The sequence below is a fragment of the Oncorhynchus gorbuscha genome, linkage group LG12 (genome assembly GCF_021184085.1).
Source record: "Oncorhynchus gorbuscha isolate QuinsamMale2020 ecotype Even-year linkage group LG12, OgorEven_v1.0, whole genome shotgun sequence".
Lineage (NCBI taxonomy): Eukaryota > Metazoa > Chordata > Actinopteri > Salmoniformes > Salmonidae > Oncorhynchus > Oncorhynchus gorbuscha.
Genome location: NC_060184.1, coordinates 55,070,432 through 55,081,784, shown reverse-complemented (window position 1 = coordinate 55,081,784; position 11,353 = coordinate 55,070,432). Strand labels below are relative to the sequence as shown.

Genomic DNA, 11,353 nt, shown 5'->3' with positions numbered 1-11,353 from the left:
CATACTAGAGTAAATGGCTTGTTCCACTCATAACATGAGAGTAAATGACTTGTTCCACCCATAATGCTAGAGTAAATGACTTGTTCCGCCCATAATACTAGAGTAAATGACTTGTTCCGCCCATAACACTAGAGTAAATGACTTGTTCCACCCATAATACGAGAGTAAATGAATAATAATTGAGTGAATTACAGTATATTCCATGATGAATTATAAAAGAAGGGACAACATTTTGCCAGCCAACAATGACCTTGTTCCACCCACCATACTAGAGTAAATGGCTTGTTCCACTCATAACATGAGAGTAAATGACTTGTTCCACCCATAATGCTAGAGTAAATGACTTGTTCCGCCCATAATACTAGAGTAAATGACTTGTTCCGCCCATAATACTAGAGTAAATGGCTTGTTCCACCCATAACACTAGAGTAAATGCTCTACAACATCCGCAGAGTACGACCCTGCCTCACACAGGAAGCGGCGCAGGTCCTAATCCAGGCACTTGTCATCTCCCGTCTGGATTACTGCAACTCGCTGTTGGCTGGGCTCCCTGCCTGTGCCATTAAACCCCTACAACTCATCCAGAACGCCGCAGCCCGTCTGGTGTTCAACCTTCCCAAGTTCTCTTACGTCACCCCGCTCCTCCGCTCTCTCCACTGGCTTCCAGTTGAAGCTCGCATCCGCTATAAGACCATGGTGCTTGCCTACGGAGCTGTGAGGGGAACGGCACCTCAGTACCTCCAGGCTCTGATCAGGCCCTACACCCAAACAAGGGCACTGCGTTCATCCACCTCTGGCCTGCTCGCCTCCCTACCACTGAGGAAGTACAGTTCCCGCTCAGCCCAAAACTGTTCGCTTCTATGGCCCCCCAATGGTGGAACAAACTCCCTCACGATGCCAGGACAGCGGAGTCAATCACCACCTTCCGGAGACACCTGAAACCCCACCTCTTTAAGGAATACCTAGGATAGGATAAAGTAATCCTTCTCACCCCCCCCCCCCTTTAAGATTTAGATGCACTATTGTAAAGGGACTGTTATGACTGGATGTCATAAGGTGAATGCACCAATTTGTAAGTCGCTCTGGATAAGAGCGTCTGCTAAATGACTTAAATGTAAATGTAGTAAATGGTTTGTTCCATCCATAACACTACAGTAAATGACTTGGTCCACCCATAACACTAGAGTAAATGGCTTGTTCCACCCATAATACTAGAGTAAATTAATAATAATTGAGTGAATTACAGTATATTCCATGATGAATTATAAAAGAAGGGACAACATTTTGCCAGCCAACAATGACCTTGTTCCACCCACCTTACTAGAGTAAATGGCTTGTTCCACCCATAATACTAGAGTAAATGGCTTGTTCCACCCATAATACTAGAGTAAATGAATAATAATTGAGTGAATTACAGTATATTCCATGATGAATTATAAAAGAAGGGACAACATTTTGCCGGCCAACAATGACCTATTAGAATGTGCTCAATAAAGACCTAAACATTCTCACCTTAGAGGATGCTGTGCAGGATCATTTTATATTGATTTATTTCACGTTTATTTAACCAGGTAGGTCAGTTGAGAACAAATTCTCATTTACAACGACGACCTGGCCAAGATAAAGCAAAGCAGTGCGACAAAAACAACAACACAGAGTTACACATAAACAAACGTACAGTCAATAACACAATATAAAAATATATGTACAGTGTGTGCAAATGTAGAAGAGTAGGGAGCCAAGGCAATAAATAGGCCATAGAGGCAAAATAATTACACTCACAGAATGTGTCCAGTGAGGTGTGTTATGCACTCTCCTCATTTAATATTTCCATAAGGTTGCATACGAGTTTACCTCAGAAATCCTATAATAAGGGGGAAATGTATTCCGCAACATTGGCATAAACATACGCCTGAAACATCCCTCACTGGAGCATGAGTTTCAACTTGACAGTGGACACATAAATACATAATTAACCAATATATATAAAAAAAATGAATATTTAATCTTAAAGCATTTCATCTCAAAACATCAAACCTCTTCACTACACTGACATAATGAGCATGGTTCTGGAGCCTAAATTATTTTGTATTTATGGTAAGAGAGAATTGGCATGGGAATCTTTGCAAGATCACCCTCTATCTCCATAAAGCTGCAAAAAAGAAAATGACTAAGAAATATAACCCCTTGTTTTGGGTCAAGTGAATTGACATGAATGGCTGATTGCATATAAGCTGTATTCAGGTATTCAGCATAAGTAGCGGGGCTGCAGTTGGGCTGAGATACAAGCTCCAGATTGGAGAGAGATATAGTGGTGAGATAAAGAGCAGAGAAAGGTACACTGTAAAATGGTGCCCTATCAGTCAGCTATGTAGCCATGTATCTGACTCGTAATGGGTAAGGATTACCTGACTAAATGGGCAAACCACATATCAGTCTGTCTCACTCCTCTTTCACCCTATCCCTCCATCCACAGAAGCTGCTTTGTGATTACTAGCCTGAAAGGGTTTCTGTGAGCCGATCAATACTGTCATTACTGCCACAGCCCAGCCCATTCTTAATTCTATTTAGTGATGAAGGTAAATAGAATTACCTTCACCTACAGATTAAGAGCGTTGGGTCAATAATCGAAAGGTCGCTGGTTCAAATCCCACAGCCGACTTGGTGAGAAATCTGTCGATGTGCGCTCGAGCAAGGCACTTAACCCTAATTGCTCCTGTAAGTCGCTCTGGATAAGGTCTGCTAAATTACAAAAAATAAATAAATACAAATGAAGCAAAGATGAAGGTATTGAACGCAAAAATGAGTAAAGTGTCACCTACCTTTCAAATGTTTTAAGTCTATTGTTCATAGGCACAGGACCTCTACGCCAGGTCCTGCTCAAATGGCAATAGTAACATATTAAAACATAGTAGTAATTTAGTAGTAGTAATAATTTACTACTAGTAATTTAATAGGATCTCTGTGCATAGTTATCTGTTCTCGGTCAATAATACAGTATGTTTGAGCGAAACATTTATGCTTCCTCAGTGTTTCATTAGAAGCTAGTCACCTATATCTTTCACTTCCTGCTCTGGGAGATGTGAAATATTGATAAGCTGCCTCTGGTCCGCAATCAGCTTGAAATATAACAACACAGCACCACATCATTCATTATACACTACCTGTAACTGTGTTGCACCAACAGAAACAACATCCTATAGGAGGAAAACCATGTTTCAGCCAGAAATATGAGTATTTGATAATAACACCTGTAACACTATATTTTGCATGTGTGACTGAGCGAGAGAATGTGTGTGCGCATGCATGTGCATGCGTGTGTGTGTGTGAAGGCGATTCCTCAGACTGTGAAAAGCCTCTCTCGCTCTGCCTCACTACACCGCCACAGCAGTGAGCAACACCACCTGCCAGGGACCATACACTACAGGCTGTGACAGCGGTTAACTGAACAGGACATGTGTAGCCTGAAGTGACTCTGATCCCAGCAAAAGTAATAACATCATGCTTGAATACATCCAGGGAGGCAGCAGCATATTGTTCTACACCATCGGGGAGTTGTGTGTTTGTGGAAGAGAATGGCCTACACATTGCAGAAGCAACATGGTGTGCTTCTATAATGGAAACTGTCATCAGAATAGCCTACTAATATACTATACTACTACTATTACTACAGTAACACAAAATAAGGATTCTCATCATTTGATAACCTTCTGTATTGTGTAATAGAAAAATATGAAAAAGAATGACGACGCCCAAACTGTTTGCGTGCCAACTACAGTAACACAACCCATGCCTATGTGGAACTCACATTTCAAACTAAGATAGGACAGCATAGGCTACTTATTATATTGTGTATGCACAGATTTTGACCGGGAGTACAGAGCATTGCAGGGCTGTTCATCATAAATTCAAATACTGGTTGAAGATTAAATAACAGTGTGCATTTTTTTTAGCATCATACCTCTACTGTACTTGCAAGCGTCAAGTCCTGTTTATATTGATCATTTGGAGGCTTACATTTCAACGTCGCTGATTGGCTACAATTGACGAGCTAACCCAGTATTCTAAGAGACATACCATTTCACTCAAAAAGGGGGGTTAGGGAACTATGCGCTTGCAACATATTCCATTCTTTACAAAATGCATGAAAACTATCGAAATAAATTCAAACTGTGTTTTCAGTTTCTACTTGTCTCACTATTACCAACATAAATTTGAGTAAGATTTTGATTGAAAGAGCAGCGACTTACTACTATCACCCCCGTCCTCCTTAGCTCGAGGTACAGCTCAAAATGGCTGTAGACAAACAGTTATGAAGATCTGCCGTTCTACAAGAAATGAATATGTCGCAATTGACAAATTAACGAAGAAGCCTCCAAAACAACTGGGGATACAGGTGAGATGTCTGAAAGTAACTCTACAATTTGTTCTAAGCCTTTCACCGTTGGCAATAGAAAATAAATCCCAATGGTAATGAGTTTGCTGGGCAATGATATTACGGATGTTAATTTCAGCCAATAGGAAAGTAAGGATACAGAGGGAGCGATAGCAGGCTTCTTTGGCCTTTTCATAACATTGTATATCAGGAAAAACACACGCTACCAGTGTACAACCTGTGTGTTTAGGTGTGCGAAATAGCTGTGCATGTGTGCTTTCCACTGATTTTCAAACATGAAAGTCGTGCATATTCTTTTTGTGTCATGCATTTAGCTACAGTAGACTAGGTCATGTATCAACTCATGTCATAATGCATAGGGGTTTCCTCTAGTTACCACAGCCACAAAGTAATTTTGTTGTTGACTTTTGGTCTTAATTTTAGGTTAGGCATACAGGTTAACAGTGGGGTTAATGTTAGGTTTAAATCACATTTTAAGAAGATAAATTGTAGAAATAGGTGGGGTTTGTGATTTTGTGGCTGTGGGAACTGTTGACGAATGTCATATAGGTACCTCTAATGTGGTCCTTCTGTAGCTCAGTTGGTAGAGCATGGCGCTTGTAACGCCAGGGTAGTGGGTTCGATTCCCGGGATCACCCATACGTAGAATGTATGCACACATTTGGATAAAAGCGTCTGCTAAATGGCATATATTATATTATTATATAGGCCAGTATTTTGTCCATGGCACCTTCACGATCAGCCAACATTAGAAAACAGACTAGCTTTATTTTGCCATTCGTATTTGGAATTGGAAAAGCAATATGGTAGGAATTATGTAACTGCATGGCTACATCTAACTGCGCAGGTGCCAGAGAGATACAGTGGAACTGATAGTGGCCTGTAGACTAATCGGCGAATTGAATAATTTGTAGAAAAATTCAAAATAGAAACGTTCACTACTTGTGCCATGAGTGGTTTTATAAGAAGAGAAAATAGGAAGGCCACCAAAAATTCTGAATCTCCATCACCAACTACATACTTTTCCGTCAAGATAGAACTGCCAAAGGGGGTGGAGTTGCCTGCAGAGTTCTGTTTTGTTATCCAAGTCTGTGCCCAAACAGTTCAAGCTTCTACTTTTAAAAATCCACCTTTCCAGAAATAGGTCGCTCACTGTTGTCGCTTGTTAAAGACGCCCCTCAGCCCCCAGCTGTGTCCTGGACACCATACAGTGCCTTGCGAAAGTATTCGGCCCCCTTGAACTTTGCGACCTTTTGCCACATTTCAGGCTTCAAACATAAAGATATAAAACTGTATTTTTTTGTGAAGAATCAACAACAAGTGGGACACAATCATGAAGTGGAACGACATTTATTGGATATTTCAAACTTTTTTAACAAATCAAAAACTGAAAAATTGGGTGTGCAAAATTATTCAGCCCCCTTAAGTTAATACTTTGTAGCGCCACCTTTTGCTGCGATTACAGCTGGAATTCGCTTGAGGTATGTCTATCAGTTTTGCACATCGAGAGACTGAATTTTTTTCCCATTCCTCCTTGCAAAACAGCTCGAGCTCAGTGAGGTTGGATGGAGAGCATTTGTGAACAGCAGTTTTCAGTTCTTTCCACAGATTCTCGATTGGATTCAGGTCTGGACTTTGACTTGGCCATTCTAACACCTGGATATGTTTATTTTTGAACCATTCCATTGTAGATTTTGCTTTATGTTTTGGATCATTGTCTTGTTGGAAGACAAATCTCCGTCCCAGTCTCAGGTCTTTTGCAGACTCCATCAGGTTTTCTTCCAGAATGGTCCTGTATTTGGCTCCATCCATCTTCCCATCAATTTTAACCATCTTCCCTGTCCCTGCTGAAGAAAAGCAGGCCCAAACCATGATGCTGCCACCACTATGTTTGACAGTGGGGATGGTATGTTCAGGGTGATGAGCTGTGTTGCTTTTACACCAAACATAACGTTTTGCATTGTTGCCAAAAAGTTCAATTTTGGTTTCATCTGACCAGAGCACCTTCTTCCACATGTTTGGTGTGTCTCCCAGGTGGCTTGTGGCAAACTTTAAACAACACTTTTTATGGATATCTTTAAGAAATGGCTTTCTTCTTGCCACTCTTCCATAAAGGCCAGATTTGTGCAATATACGACTGATTGTTGTCCTTTGGACAGAGTCGCCCACCTCAGCTGTAAATCTCTGCAGTTCATCCAGAGTGATCATGGGCCTCTTTGCTGCATCTCTGATCAGTCTTCTCCTTGTATGAGCTGAAAGTTTAGAGGGACGGCCAGGTCTTGGTAGATTTGCAGTGGTCTGATACTCCTTCCATTTCAATATTATCGCTTGCACAGTGCTCCTTGGGATGTTTAAAGCTTGGGAAATCTTTTTGTATCCAAAGCCGGCTTTAAACTTCTTCACAACAGTATCTCGGACCTGCCAGGTGTGTTCCTTGTTCTTCACAATGCTCTCTGCGCTTTTAACGGACCTCTGAGACTATCACAGTGCAGGTGCATTTATACGGAGACTTGATTACACACAGGTGGATTGTATTTATCATCATTAGTCATTTAGGTCATCATTGGATCATTCAGAGATCCTCACTGAACTGCTGGAGAGAGTTTGCTGCACTGAAAGTAAAGGGGCTGAATAATTTTGCACGCCCAATTTTTCAGTTTTTGATTTGTTAACAAAGTTTGAAATATCCAATGAATGTCGTTCCACTTCATGATTGTGTCCCACTTGTTGTTGATTTTTCACAAAAAAATACAGTTTTATATCTTTATGTTTGAAGCCTGAAATGTGGCAAAAGGTCGCAAAGTTCAAGGGGGCCGAATACTTTCGCAAGGCACTGTATGTGAATTGATTGCCCCCCATCCATCTTCAGAGTTCTTACTTTTTAGGTGACCTAAACTGGGATATGCTTAACACCCCGGCCCGTTCTACAATCTAAGCTAGATGCCCTCAATCTCACACAAATGATCAAGGAACCTACCAGGTACAACCCTAAATCCGTAAACATGGGCACCCTCATCCTGACCAACTTGCCCTCCACATACACCTCTGCTGTCTTCAACCAGGATCTCAGCGATCACTGCCTCATTGCCTTTGTCCGTAATGGGTCCGCGGTCAAACGACCACCACTCATCACTGTCAAATGCTCCCTAAAATACTTAGGCAAGCAGGCCTTTCTGATCGACCTGGCCCCGTTATTCTGGAAGGATATTGACCTCATCCCGTCAGTAGAGGATGCCTGGTTGTTCTTTAAATAAGCATGCCCCATTCAAAACATGTAGAACTAAGAACAGCCCCTGGTTCACTCCACTTGACTGCCAGCACAAAACATCCCGTGGCGTACTGCATTAGCATCGAATAGCCCCCGTGATATGCAGCTTTTCAGGGAAGTCAGGAACCAAAATACACAGTCTGTTAGGAAAGCAAAGGCTAGCTTTTTCAAACAGAAATGTGCATCCTGTAGCACTAATTCCAATACGTTTTGGGACACTGTAAAGTCCATGGAGAATAAGAGCACCTCCTCCCAGCTGCCCACTGCACTGAGGCTAGGAAACACTGTCACCACCGATAAATCTACGACAATTGAGAATTTCAAGAAGCATTTTTCTACGGCCGGCCATTCCTTCCACCTGGCTACCCTTACCCCGGCCAACAGCTCTGACTAGAGGTCGACCGATTAATTAGGGCCGATTTCAAGTTTCCATAACAATCTGAAATCTGTATTTTTGGGCACCGATTTAACTTGATTTTTTTGTACACCTTTATTTAGTCTTTATTTAACTAGACAAGTCAGTTAACACATTCTTATTTTCAATGACCGCCTAGGAACGGTGGGTTAACTGCCTTGTTCAGGGGCAGAACGACAGATTTTCACCTTGTCAGCTCGGGGGATCCAATCTTGCAACCTAGTCCAACGCTATAACGACCTGCCTCTCTCTCGTTGCACTCCACAAGGAGACTGCCTGTTACGCGAATGCAGTAAGCCAAGGTAAGTTGCTAGTTAGCATTAAACTAACTTATCAAAACAATCAATCAATCATAATCACTAGTTAACTACACATGGTTGATGATATTACTAGATATTATCTAGCGTGTTCTGCGTTGCATATAATCTGACTGAGCATACACGTATCTAAATATTTGACTGAGCAGTGGTAGGCAGAAGCAGGCGCATAAACATTCATTCAAACAGCACTTTCTTTGCGTTTTGCCATCAGCTCTTCGTTGTGCGTCAAGCATTGTGCTGTTTATGACTTCAAGCCTATCAACTCCAGAGATGAGGCTGGTGTAACCGAAGTGAAATGGCTAGCTAGTTAGCGTGCGCTAATAGCGTTTCAAACATCACTCGCTCTGAGCCTTGGAGTGGTTGTTTCCCTTGCTCTGCATGGGTAACTCTGCTTCGATGGTGGCTGTTGTCGTTGTGTTGCTGGTTCGAGCCCAGGCAGGAGCGAGGAGAGGGACGGAAGCTATACTGTTACACTGGCAATACTAAAGTGCCTATAAGAACATCTAATAGTCAAAGGTTAATGAAATACAAATGGTATAGAGGGAAATAGTCCTATAATTCCTATAATAACTACAACCTAAATCTTCTTACCTGGGAATATTGAAGACTCACGTTAAAAGGAACCACCAGCTTTCATATGTTCTCATGTTCTGAGCAAGGAACTTAAACGTTAGCTTTCTTACATGGCACATATGGCACACACTTTTACTTTCTTCTCCAACACTTTGTTTTTGCATTATTTAAACCAAATTGAACATGTTTCATTATTTTTTGAGGATAAATTTATTTTATTGATGTATTACATTAAGTTAAAATAAGTGTTCATTCAGTATTGTTGTAATTGTCATTATTACCCCCCAAAAATTTAATCGGACGATTTTAATCGGCATCAGCGATTTAAAAAAAAAATACAAAGGGCAGAGAGAACCCTTGGTTTACTAAGGAACTTACAAAAGTCATAAGGGAACGAAATGCTATGTGGGCTAAAGCAAGAGGGACTGGTTTGACAGATGATTTGATGGTTTTTAAACGTCTTTGGAATATGGGTGTGGCTATGATCTGTAAATTGAAAGCAGACCAATACCTGAAATGTACTTCACAAAATGTAAATAATCCATCCACATTTTGGCAAGTAGTGAAAGGTTTGGGAGTGCAGAAAAGATACACAGCTTCCTAAACAATTGTTGGTCGACACACAGATTGTAACTGAGAGAACCTCCATTCTGAATGCCTTGAACCAGCATTTTTGTAGACGCAGGCAGTTTATTTGAAAAGGTCAAAGGTATAATTGAGCCCTCTGAATTTACCTGACACACCTGTGCACTCCTTCACCAGGTTCTCATTGTCATCCTTCTCTGTTTCAGAAGTGTGTAAAGCCCTGAAAGAAATGTATTTAAAAATCCCCTGGCCCTGATGAACTAGACCCCCGCCTCCTACACCTAGCCGCAGACATCATTGCTCCCCCATAACGTGTATTTTTAACCTTACACTTGATGTTAAGGAAATCCCCAAATTATGGAAATCTGCTTTTGTACTGCCTCTCCTGAAAGGTGGAGATCCCTCGCTACTTAACAACTATCGACCCATGTCAAAATTGTCTGTACTGTCAAAGGTACTGGAGTCCTTAGTTAGTAGGCAGCTAAAGACCTACTTCCAAGAAAACAACATCTTAAATGTAATGCAGTCAGGTTTTTAGGTCTGGCTGCAGCACTGTTTCAGCAACATTGAAGCTTCTTGATAAGAAGTTACATTGTGTGTCTGTTTTTATTGATTTGTCCAAGACTTTTGACACTGTTAGTGCAAAGGTTAAAATGTTGTGGAATTACTGGTCATGCTCTAGATTGGTTTCTAAATTACCTATCAAATCGTACACAATGTGTAATGGTGGATGGTTGTAAATCTGAGTCCATAGAGGTGTGCTCAGGTGTTCCGCAAGGTTCTATTTTGGGCCCACTGTTGTTCATTTTGTATATCAACACCATTGGGGATCTTATTGAAACAGCGGATGTTCATTTTTATGCAGATGATACTGTTCTTTATTCAAGTGATACTGTTCTTTATTCAAGTGATACTAGTTTATCTTTATCTTTTGAAAATGCCCAAAGAGCATTTAACATCATACAACAGAATCTGTATGATTTAAAACTGATTCTAAATTTGGGTAAAACAAAATGCATGGTATTTTCAAATGCCAGGCATGTTACAAATTATGTTATTGCTTCATTGGCTGGACATACTATAGAGCAAGTTAAAGTGTACAAATATTTGGGTGTGTGGGTTGATGATAAGCTGAGCTTCACTGTGCATGTAGAGAACTTGATAAGGAAGCTCAAGCTGAAAATAGGATTTTATTACCGGCATAAGGCTTGTTTTTATTTTAATGCCAGGAAGGAGCTGGTACGATGTACATTACTGTCAGTTTTAGATTTTAGTGATGTTATATATATGCAGGCCTCAGCCTCTACCCTAACACATCATTGGATCTCTACAGCGCTGTTGGCTGGTCGTCATTGACCTTGCGTAGGCTTAAACACTGGTATACACTGATTTATAAGGCCATATTGGGTAAAATGCCATTTTATCTCTGTTCTTTTTTTAGTCAGGTCTGTAAATAAATATCAACAGGTCATGGTAGAAATAGTTTTAGTTACTTAGCACCGTGGTCCTGGAATTCTCTCCTGAACATTTTAAAATGTGATGATCTACTTTCGTTGGTGGAGTTTAAACACTTGATCGATGTATATATCATAGAAGAGTGTAATTGTTTTTAGGCCAACTGTTTCTAGTCAAGATGTTTGTTTTGAATGTAATATGTAATTGTTGTACTGTATGTGTGTTTATGGTTTTGTTTTAATGTTGTGTTAGTGTATGTAGGTTGATTTGTCTGACACATTGTTCCCCTTGCTGCTATTGGACCAGTTCTCTCATGGAAAAGAGATATTATCTCAATATGA

The 11,353-nt window shown here is 40.7% G+C and overlaps 1 protein-coding gene across 1 annotated transcript in view; it reads left to right on the top strand.

Moving 5' to 3' along the window:
• Positions 1 to 4,285: 4,285 nt before the first annotated feature.
• LOC123991132 (zinc finger protein 438-like) overlaps positions 4,286 to 11,353 on the top strand; it is a 105,960-nt gene continuing 98,892 nt past the window's right edge. Inside the window, exon 1 of the mRNA XM_046292361.1 lies at positions 4,286 to 4,396. The gene's annotated coding sequence lies outside the window, so the exon portion shown is untranslated. The remainder of the gene's footprint in view (positions 4,397 to 11,353) is intronic.